General features: G+C 32.3%; 1 protein-coding gene and 1 non-coding gene across 7 annotated transcripts in view; both read left to right on the top strand.

Moving 5' to 3' along the window:
- The window catches only part of LOC125059325, a 42,274-nt gene that overhangs the window by 7,380 nt on the left and 22,678 nt on the right, over nucleotides 1-12,216 (top strand). For 3 of the 6 annotated variants that reach the window (XM_047663734.1, XM_047663725.1, XM_047663704.1), the window contains exon 1: nucleotides 8,428-8,565. The exons of 1 other annotated variant lie outside the window; for it this stretch is intronic. The gene's annotated coding sequence lies outside the window, so the exon portion shown is untranslated. Of the gene's footprint in view, nucleotides 1-8,419; nucleotides 8,566-12,216 lie in introns of those variants that run through there. 2 more of the 6 variants (XM_047663717.1, XM_047663711.1) reach the window with 2 other exon arrangements.
- Trnal-cag lies at nucleotides 5,311-5,394 on the top strand. The gene has a single exon. It is a non-coding gene; the product is annotated as a tRNA-Leu (tRNA).

The following is a 12,216-nucleotide window of genomic DNA, read 5'->3' as shown; positions in this document are numbered from 1 at the left end:
CCCCACATTGTCTATGCTTGAAAACTAAATGCATTTTTAAGGATTCCTACGAAAAATTAATACGTTTATGTACTATTATTTTCTAGTGCTCTGCTTACATTTGCTAACAAGAGGAGGGTGGAGATAAATTTCAGTAAATCTGCTTACGTAATACTTGAACGGCCCCCAATGGGTTTTTAATATTTTGTATAAATGTATATAAGGTGTAAAGTATTGTGTATATTAATCAATTGTTGCTTGACAGCTTGTTGTTAACAGAATTCAAGAATCGTTTAATAAAGTTTAGTAAAGCAATGAAAAAGCTTTTTGTGTGATTGAAACATTTATTATTATATATTTGGAACGTTTACGTATTTTTGGTTGGCAGTTGGAAAAGAATATAGATTTTACTAAGGAAAATTTAGCAAGGAATATAGGGGTATTGTGTCGAACACCGCATAAGTTTTTGTAGGTAACTGATACTGAAAGAGCCTTTTTATGAATATTTATAATTGTGTTATAATTGACAATTGCACATTCAGTAGAAATTAAAAGATATAAGAAGAAATACAACCATGATGCTTATGTACACCAAATAGTTTTGGCATTATGTTTACAAAGAATATTACGTGTAAAAGGAGATAACAAAGTAATATATCACACCGAACGAGCGAGTTACTTAATTGAACGTCGCGTAGTTTAGACCTTTTGGCATAGACAAGAAAATACCTTTTCCACCGAATAAATTTGAACATTACCTACGTCTTTTAAGTTTTGTATACAAAACTTACCTTACAAGCAAATATCTATCTAAACTACGGGCTCAATCAGTTTTTAAAAAGCAACTTCATTTTGAATAATAAAGTAGTATACTAACTATGCTCCCACAAAAGAGAATAATTTTATTTTTTATAAAATTTCCAAAATGTTTAGTGCTACTATTGTAAAAATTCTCATCCACGACTGACTTTTTGCCTACGAAATCATGGCTTAAACCGTCAATCAAGCATTGATATTTAAGTGGCCTTGAGCACCTTAGGCTCCATTACCAAAAGAGTGGTCGTTTTTCACGCCACGCCGCGCTCGACGACATCATACGAGGCTCTCTTGTCTCTGTCAATATTCCAGCCATTTTGGACCCAATATGCATTGCTAGGGACGATGGCAAGCTTCCTAATGGTATTCCTAATGTAATTGACCAAAGAAGTTTGAATGATAACTAAGTTAGTGTAGTACAATCTACCAAATAATAATACGTAAAATTGTAAGCAGTTCGTTGAGGTTCACAATCTTTCGACAGTTTATAATCTCGCGAGATAGATTACAATCTAACGGTGTTTACAATTTTACGGTGACATATTCCCTTTGATGATCGCGAAAAAACCGACACAGGATGGTTCGGGGTGTATCAAGTATCGTATCGCGATACAGTATCGTGATACAGTATCAAAATACGTCCATACCACCGATCGTGATACGCGTATCGGATACGAGGTGTATCAAGATACGCGCTTAGTGCCGATCGGGCCGTATCCGATACGGCATGTATCATAAACGGGTATCAACGGAGATACGATACACCGAAATGCTACAAATATGGACCCGGCTTTATATGATGCTACTTATGTGGACTCCTTGTCCGGTCTCACCTGCCTCGGCAAAGCACAAAAGCAAACGCGAGCAGATGGAAGATAAGAAACGGAAAAAATATGAGAATCTTTCCTTCAACTTTTAATTTCTTTCCTTCGGAGTAGAGACTCTTGGAACGTGGGTTTCAAGCGCACAAGCGCTAATTAAAGATATAAGTTGGTGCCTGGTACCGATGACCCCAGAGCATAGCTTTCCTCGCTCAACGAATAAGTATCGCAATACAACGAGGAAATACTGCCAGCATTAAAGGTACACTGCCACAGGGACCAAACTTTTTAAATTTATTTTAGCTTTCTTTTCTCAAGTTCTAAGTTTGAATTATTTTTATTACTAAGTAGGTTTGAAATATTGTAAATACATTAAAATATAAATCAACAAGTTACCATTGTATATATGTTAACAGTATTTTTAAGATAACAACAACATTTGCATGGATCAAGTTAACTTGCTTTGTGTTGAAAATTACTCTTTTGAAATGCACGGATGTGATTAGGGAGACTTGTCCAGTTGTGGTTAATCTGACGGAACAAGGTTAATCGCGCAATGAATGGCTGGTTCGTGTCATTTGGCTTTTCGCCAATGCTATTCAATAGCTTTACGTAAATACTACAGGTGTTGCTTGTATACGATTCATTTAAATCATATCATGAGAATTCGTTTAAAATTAAGCCAACTTCCTTCATATTGCTTATTATATTATGGTGTGACTATCTGGGTAGGGTATGCAGTGTTGGCCTAGCGGCTTCAGCGTGCGACTCTCATCCCTGAGGTCGTAGGTTCGATTCCCGGCTGAGCAACAAATGGTCTCTCTTTCTATGTGCGCATTTAATATTCGCTCAAACGGTGAAGGATTCTGAGCCCCAGACCTAAAGAGGTTGTAGCGCCACTGATTTATTTATTTATTTTATCTGGGTAGGAAATTGGGAGTAGTGACATGAATTGAACCTACTTATATGTTATAGTACGTGCAATTTAAAAAAAAAAATGTTGTTATTCATTTGATACCAATTCATTATAATGTGTAAGATTTGGGAACTCCTTTAAGTAAAGAAATACCTGTGTCAAGGTTCCCAGCTCTTTCATAACAAACTTAATCGTAATTTCCTTAAAATATTAATAATTTTACTACATCTTTTATTTTATTTATTTTTGATTTTGATTTTTTCAACTGTTTTCAACACGCCTGAGTGAGTGAGTGAGTGAGTGAGTGAATGAATGAAATGCGTAACTACAAATCAGGTCTCAGAAGCATTTCCATATCAATACATTATCTCATTTAGTATACGAAGCCGACTGGTATTATTCACGAGTAAACAATGATACAGTAGCAATTTTACATACTACATAAAAGATGCATTGCAGTGTTATGAATGCTATTATTATTTCTACTGGCATTATTTTATAGATTTCACACTGTTTTAGAGTTGATTTATATATTTTCTAACTTGCAAGATATTACATGAAGAACACACGTTTGTAGGTTTCTATTTTTCAGTATTTTTGTTAATTTTTTTTGGTACGAAAACTGTACATTTTAATCTTACTGAAATCCAATATTACCTTAAGTGAATTGAATAGTTAACTCTTCATTAGGGCACTTGAGCTCGCGGCTAACAGCATTAAATGTTGGTGGAGAAATAAATTAAGCTCAACCTTCGATAGGGGCCAGACCGTTTATATGGAAAAGAAACATTATAAAATATTAAGGTTATAAAATTAGAAACAATACTTAGTTACTATGAACTAATAAAACTTTAAAAAATACAGCCTTATAAAGAAGAGTGGAACAAGTAGGAAGCATGGTTTATTTTATATGGTGAGAAAGCTAAATAGCTTTAAGTATGTACATCTAATTTCGATGCAATAGGTCTCTAATCTTCCCAAAAATCAATGCCACAGACAACGCACATTCCATTGTTCCGTCAGCTTCATTAGATGGTTAGTTAACATTTCTTCTGCATGATAAAGGCATCCGTAGGCATATAGTTCACGCATGTGTTAGCATTATCATGCAATTTGTTCATTCTATTATAGTGGTATACGGAATAAAACGTAGGTATAAATTCTATATACAGCCTTGCGATACTGTATCAGATAAGGAGGGAGCTTGTAGTTTATTGTTTATCAGAATGCCAAATCGTAAAATGACTGCTTTACGACTGATTTATCTCGACCGCCGCTGTGAAAACCGCTGTGTGAGTTCGAAAAGTGAGTTACAGAATCGCAAGGCAGCTCTAGCGGGCACATATTTTGCGTCTGTTTCATTTATTTGACTAAGCTGGCTAGTAAATTGTTAGTATTGCTTTCAGTCGTGCACTTTTATTTTTGTGAAACAACCAGTCGTACATGTATTGTATAGTTATACTACTATTGTAAAGAGATAAATGTATTTTTGTATGTGTGCAACAAATAAACTCAAAAACACTGGAGTGAACAATTCTTCTAAAACGTTTGCTGTATGTTTTTTTCAAAATATAAAATATGAATGTTCTGCCATGCAAAGCTACGTCAAGCATGTATTTAAAATGTTACATAAAAACTCATCAAAAATACTATTCGAAATGTATATTTTAACACGAGTATTGTTAATGGAACTTTCTGTAAAAATTCAGCGGAATTTATAATAGTACTTTATAATAAATCAACAAGCAAATGTAGATATGAATTTAAAAAAATCTGCCAGTGTGGAAAGAGGGCCAGCGTGGTGGTTATCTAAACTAACATAATTCTTATTTGCTACATGTCATTTCATTGATTCCAAAACTAAATACTTTACTTTTTCCATATCGTAATATGTCAATATGAAAAAATAATAATTTAACACTGCTGCGACCACAAATCCCACGACAGTACTCATTCCGCTCTACATATTTTACTTTTAAATATAAGTTGCCGGCCATTACGACCGCTTACATTACCAGCCATCGATAAAACTCATAGTTATGTAACTTATATGTACTCTTAAATTGTAATTTAATATTCACGTTTCCGATAATTACCAATAACATAAGAGAAAGTGTTAAGAAGTTTAAGAACTCTTCAATGACTCATGTTAGTTTTTTGGTAATCCAGCGTCGCCGTTTTATCGTTGTTATAAGCTCATGTCACCAGCTTCAAACAAAGTGTTTTATTTAAACATATCCATACAACAACCGATACCGAACTTAACTCGACGTAGTTATATATTTTATATTTTTTATGTATTTTGTCGTCTCGTCGATACGAGTGTGAGAAGACTCAAACTTTTTTTAATTTACGAAATTAAATTGTCTTAAATTGTATTAATATTACAACTATAAAGAATAATACGGAAATCTGTAATACAGATAAAGACACCTTAAGTATTGTAGCATTTTTTAATTTATATTATTTTGTACAGTGTGCAAAAAGCTTAAAAGGAAAGATCCAAGATTTGTAAGAACAGAACACGAGGTATGAATGAGATGTAGACTTATTGGCATCAAAGAGGAAATCATATTATTTTGCGTTTGAATTTTAAGAAATATCGTCAAAAATCGCACTAAGATAAAAAAAAATATAGAAATATCTGAGGCGGTTGTTTTATACGGTAGCGTTTAATAGTTGTCGTTACTTATTGGTACAGCTACAGGAGCTAAATTTAATGGATTTTTTTCTCTTTATAAAATGTTATCCAATATAAAATTCAACATAAGTTTCCAAGTCAGGATGGCCGAGCGGTCTAAGGCGCTGCGTTCAGGTCGCAGTCCACTTCTGTGGGCGTGGGTTCGAATCCCACTTCTGACAAAAGTCTCTGTTTTTAATCAATAAAATCCTATCTTTTTTATTATTCATGTACGTTAAGTTTTTGTGAATTTTAATCCATTTGCGATCTCCAATTAATGCAGTAACATTGATTAAATATATAAGTAAAGAGTTGACAAGGTAATGTTTTAATAAAGTGTATAAATAAAATTAAAAAACATATAATTGTGTCATAATTAACAAATATGTAATAATAATCATAAAATGAATGTGAAACTAATAAATTATGAAATGTTAAATAATATTTATTATGCTGATAACATAATATTGGGTGTTGGCCAATGTTACCACGTCTCCAAAAGTTATTTATATTATAGTCCAAGCCGGGTGTGCTATCAATATACTGTAATTGACATGACACATCTGGTAAATAGAGTAAGAATCTATGTTTGTATACAAAGTCTTGACTAAATAGAAATGTCAAGATGACGTGATGATATTAAATTTCGAATGACGAATGTTAGACACATAGCCGAAAATCAAAGACTATCGTATATATTATAGATTGTCTTCTTCCTTTTAATAAGCTTAGAAATAACAATTGAAGGAGGTATATAGTTAATTAAGAGTTAATCTTAGCAAATTACGTTAGAAATTTATGACACATACACAAGTATATTTAAATTCTAATTGGTAATTAATTCCAATCTGCGTATTTTTTACTATATTGTATCACTTATTCATTATTTCTCAAAACTTGATAATAGTAAGTTAGTAACATGCAGTATATTGTATAAGTAAATAAGAAATTTAAGATCTTTACTAGTTTGTTTTAAACCTACATAAGTATCTATGACGCAAACATTTACAGAAAATAGACAGATAACAAACATTAATTTAAAAACGAACAAACAATTCAATACAAGGACAATAATAACGTTGATTTTGTTTGTACTTGTACGTTTTTGGTCCCTACCAGTTAAACAAGATTATTAAAATTATATTAACTGTTATTAGATTTTTAAATAACACAACGCCGTCTACAGGGATAATTTCGAGGTAGCCTTTTTCAGAACCACAAACACTTTCCCTATTACTACAATTTTCCTATAGATGGCGCTCACTTGTAAATATTTTAAAACTCACTTCTCATTGTCGGCTTACAGACATTATTTAGAGGGCGCTTTCGTATGAAATTCTAACTATAGACTAGACCCAGTTTATATGATTACAGATAGGAAATCTGTAATAATACAAACTGACGTAATCCGTCTAGACTATAGTTTGTATTAAATGCGTACAATATCGTAGCTGCTACTTATATCGTACATATCGTTCCGCTTTCGTTAACTGGTCTTTTATTTTTACATATAGAATCCAATTCTCGGCGCTATGTGTGACTCAAAAATGTTTTGGTTTGGATTTGACACACGGGAATTATATTTAATGATAAGTCCCAACTATAAATATTTCCCTTCCATTTCCATACTTTGTGAATCACCAAGTAAGCCACGGATGCATTTATTACTAAATAAACAACTAATTCTGGATTTACTGTTAAGTTCTAATAAAACCGTTTAGTACCTAACAAATAGTAAGTAATATTATAAATAGAAATTATGTATTATAAATTGTATGCGCGGCCACATACAATAAACTTAATCACGAAACAAATAATCATAATATAACTATAGAAGATAAATGTAATATTGCTCTGCCAACGTCTCATATTGCCTAATATAAGTTGGTAAGAGTAATAGGTGTCAGAAAATATCTGTGGTAACAGTTTGCCAGCCTCCCCTACGCATATAAATTATTTTGGAATTATGAAGATTAAACCAATATTAGGACTTTAATAAAAATTCGCATGTTCACTTGATTATAAGTAAGTACTTTTATTTGTACTTATTTTAGAGTTAGTAACAACAAAAAATATAGCAATTTAAAAAAATATATGAGCACACAAGGAGTAACTATTTAATTTTAAATATGTATTTACAATTGATAAACTAGAGTTTGGTAAATTTATGGTTTGTTATTGAGTATAATTGATGCTACGCGCTGAGAGAAATGATCTACCAGTGAAACTTTAATAAAATGGTTGCTACGCGCTACGAGAAATGACTCTACGAGCTTCGTCATAGTCATCAAAGCTTATACATATATAGGCACGTGAGCAGAGTGGGTAAGGAGGGAATGCTTAGGTAGTTTGACCATGTAGAACGGATGAGTGAGAAGCGATTATACAAGTAGGATTTACAAGGCAACCGTGGATGGTGAAGTCGTGTTGCGTAGACTTTGTCGAACATGTACCAAATTCAGGAGATACTAGAAAAGGGACACGTTAAAAATACCTATAACCGAGGAACATGCATGGTGAATGCGATGATAGTGGATGAAGCTAGAGAGGTATGTCAGGACCGTCGCAAGTGGAGACCCGTGGTCTCTCCGGGGTTAGCGGGTTAGAATCCTTCAGGGAAAAGGCGTAATGTTATAAATATAATAAAAACGATAAATAAATATTTGAAGGCACAGAGATCAGAAAACTTCATTATACTATATATAATAGAATTAGATATGTGGTGAATAGTAAAAGAATCTGTTGATTCTTTCTATTATTACAATATAGTAACTTAATACTATTAAACTATTAAACTTAAATATCTACGTTTTTTAAGTCCCATTTTTTTCCATTGTCTTACAGTGTTTAATTTTGTGTAATTCTATATCTATGAAGCTAGATTTACTGAACAATTTTTCATGACTTATAAGAGATTAGCCCCTTCGGACATTCTTCAACTTACAAGCTTTTGATATTGAAGTGCACACGTTTACAAACTTCGTATCAGAACTATCGGTTAAAACAATATAATCACAAAACTCGTCCCTTGAATTCAACTCTTATCAACTCTGTCTTTATATTTCTAAGAAATCATTTCACGACTTTGTCGCTTTGATCTATGATTCAAGTAAACCCCTGACCCCATTTCGGTGATTATCACGATCGAAATCATCGATATACACCATAACTGACCGACGGTACAAACCGTGGAAACAGTCTTCAGTCGCCACACGACCGCGAAACTGATATGTCTTCTGCATAGCAAAACTTCGTTCTCCGATTTTAATGAATGAAACTTTTATTCGGTATAAAGTTATCTTTAGGTTTTTAAGAAATTCTATTGTGAGTGTTGTGTAGTTTAAAACATTGTGGTAAGACGTAAATTAAGAGAAGATACGTCAAAAATTATGAAATGGCGCGAAAACGTTTTGAAGGTTTTGAAGATCTGATATCCAAAAAATATCTCAATTAAAATAGTTATACAAGATTTAGATAGGAATACTATCTCCCCAAATATATGTACTTAGTTCAAAAAGATTTTATGTATCTTCATAGTGAAAATCAGTCCTAAAAATTGACGAAATATTTTTTTCAAAAACACTATCCAAAATAATAACGTTTATAAGTTCATCTTATATAAAATAAGGCTACTATACATATTGGCGATATTTACCTTCTTTAGAGTTCTTATAAATATATTTCACGTGTCATGACGGACATAATAGAAGTAATGATATAACCGTATTCTATTCAAAAGAATCTAGGTTAAACGTCTTATGAGACGGTAAGTAACATTAATAGTAAGATTTTATATATTCGGCTCTAAGAATTGTATTTTAAATTACATTTTAGTATAATATTAAAAATTCGTCGCCAATATTTAAAAGAAACTTGCCATATTATTCAAATTAAAAGATAACATGAACTTTTGTGATAATAACAGAATTTTTATTATAATTTTCAAAAAAATTCACCAAAACCTACACAATTGTTTTACTTTACCACTATTTGTAATCGCAAAAAAGCTCCTCTTCAGATACCTATATATCAAATATTATATATCCTGTTTATTAATTATGCCGTTCATTATATTTTTGTATATAAATAAATTTGTTTGCCGAGGACGCTATAGGAATGTTCAAAGTAAGAGTCAAAAACACTTAATAATACAATGTACTGATTTATTACCACTGTAAAAGCAGCCAAGTGCCGTTTATTCCTGGATAAAATATAATTTGAATACATTCAAACGATCACGACACGTCTTTGGCTCACAAACCATTTTCATTGTAAAAATAAACTTTGGAAATTAGCGAATAATATTGGAAAACACCGTTATTTTGACGCCATTGTAAAAACGTATAGTAATGTATCAGTATTGCTTTACCTGGTTAATAGGACCCTAATGATTTCGATTGGCTGATATTTTATGGATTGGTATACATGGTCCATTTCACAGTTTCACTCTGTATAGTGATGGTATGAGACTAATGACATTCTTCTTCATTTTGCCGGCTTTCCTGTTGAAGATTCGGAATATCCAATAGGCGTGGGAACATGTAACATGTCTTCTTCAGTTGCACTCTTCCTGTCTGAAGTTCGTTTTACGCCACTAACTTCCTCCACTCTTCCCTGTCTTCAGTAAGCCTCTGCGCCTGGGTGATGGACCTGTAATGGTACTGATTGGATTGGCCTCGTGGTCTGGTGCCTTCTACTTCGCCAGTCACGATGAGTTTTTCAAAACTTCAACTTAGTCTCACGAGTGAAAATATAAATAAATATGCAAATACCATAACCATAGCCTGGGTAATATTTTGTATATTGCTTAGGGATATTTAGGAAAGACTAAAGAGGAAAGCTAAGGATAAGAAACCCTTGAACGTTCAATAAACCAGACAAACCAAACAGTCTCTCTTCAATCGGCAGCTCCTGTCTGAGCGTCGTGGTCTGCAAGAAAGCATCTGGAGCGGACTATCTGTTTCCACCGATTTCTGTCCAGTGCCTCTCTTATGACAGTGTATAGTTTTGAGGACGATGACTCTTTGACTAGATCACTCCATCTGGTTGTGTTTTGCCTCCTATATTACCAACCACGATCAGTTTCTCCAAGTTCTCGTCACCTCTGCGCATTATATGGTCGAAATAAGATACAATTCATTGTCGGTATATGGTAGACAGGCGAGTCCGTATGCGGAGTAGAACACACTATATAACCGCTACAATAATAAACGAATTCACTAAAACTGTGGATTTCTTCCTACAAAACAACAAAGTAACAATCAGACTTTCACTAAACACATCAATCAAATTGTATCAAAGGGAAAGAAAAAGCTTTTCTATATATGGACTATTTCTCTAAAATATTGTTGTCAATCCGAAATAGTCGGGGGTATATAATCATGACCCTATTTTTAAGGTCGGCGACATGTACATATGTGTGTACTGTGTATGTATAATGTATATATGTGTACGTAAATTTTGAATATGTAGTTTTATTTTATTAAAATACAAGATCTTATTTATTTTCATGAAGGTATAACCGACTATAAGAAAATAAAATAATTTCATACTTATAACTTGAAATTGAAACATAAGATTAACTTCATTCAATCATAAAATAACTGTAAAAATAAAAATAAAATGGCATGTTTTCTCCTAAGATCAAAAGTACAAACAATATTTACTTACTAGTGTAGGTACGTCAATTAGTTGAGATGTAAACCTAATAACACGTATTAATTGTTAATACAGTAGATAACTACAAATTGTGTGAAAAATCATTACTTATTGGTAGTAAGAACTTTTTGATTATGACATCATCAGACATCCATCAGAAAATATTGATAATAATTAAGTACTTTAAAAATAATCTCAAAGTATAGATTCGCAATGAAATGAATAGAAAAGCAACGACGTTTCTCTCTTGTGTAGAATAATCAGTTTCACAATCTATTGTTGTTTTAACTTCAGAAAAATCTTCAGAATTCTTTTGAAATATTTTATTTCGTGGATGTTAAATCTGAAATTAAAAATATTTCAATCCTTAGGTAGGGGCTCGAAGCCTATGCTTAATGAAATAAGCTTACAGATAGCCTCTCATTGTGATTATTAGTGTCTCATACGGGTCGGTTATTAAAATCTAACCTACTATAATATCAAATATGTGTTATGGACAAAAAATATATAATCACTTATAATGCCTGATCCTGATAAAGAGTTACTACAGGGAAAAACTGATAGGGTTTGTAAATGTTCTTGTATTTCATTTTATTCTAATTACATAGATTAGCTATACATTAATAGATATTCACTTGAGATCTGTCTGAGTCATGAATATGAATTATCATACTAAGACAAATCAAACATTAATACAAAAAGGTAAATAAAGTACATTGCCTATTCACGATCCAATGGTCGGTAATTACTGCAAACAATCAAATCCACGAAACTATTTCCGTTCTAATTTATTATCATACTTTTACTTTTGATTATTATTAAAAAATAAATTCTAAATGCATAATATACACCATAATTGATAGATTTGTCTATACTGAATGACTATAAATATTACGTAGAAGCAGAAAATTGTCTAACCAAAATATAACTTACTTGCCAGGAATAGGGTCCAGTATGACCTGCCTAAATTGAACACAATACTAATACGCGTAATTTCTTCACAAAATATATTTTTTTACAATTTAATAGACAAAATAAATGCGACATCAGTTAATGGGTCGGTAATAGCTGCTAATTTTCGATAGTCGTAATATCTCCATGAATTCTTTTAGCGGGACGATAACCTTTCTCGTCGTTGCAGATGCCCATGGGCAGTGGTGAACAATGAATTATATACATGCTATCCGTCGTACTACAACTATTTCAAGGTTTATTACGTCGGAACCTTTTGTGGGCACTTAGTTCCTCAATTGCTTGTGAAATGTTAGAGAAAGGTCGTATATGATATTAGGTAAAGTTGTAAGTTATATAATATTTCATTTGGTTGGAGTAATATATATTCAAAA

Source organism: Pieris napi, chromosome 2, assembly GCF_905475465.1.
Source record: "Pieris napi chromosome 2, ilPieNapi1.2, whole genome shotgun sequence".
Taxonomy (NCBI): Eukaryota; Metazoa; Arthropoda; class Insecta; order Lepidoptera; family Pieridae; genus Pieris; species Pieris napi.
The sequence above is the reverse complement of the archived record's forward strand: the minus strand, read 5'-3'. Positions and strand labels throughout refer to the sequence as shown.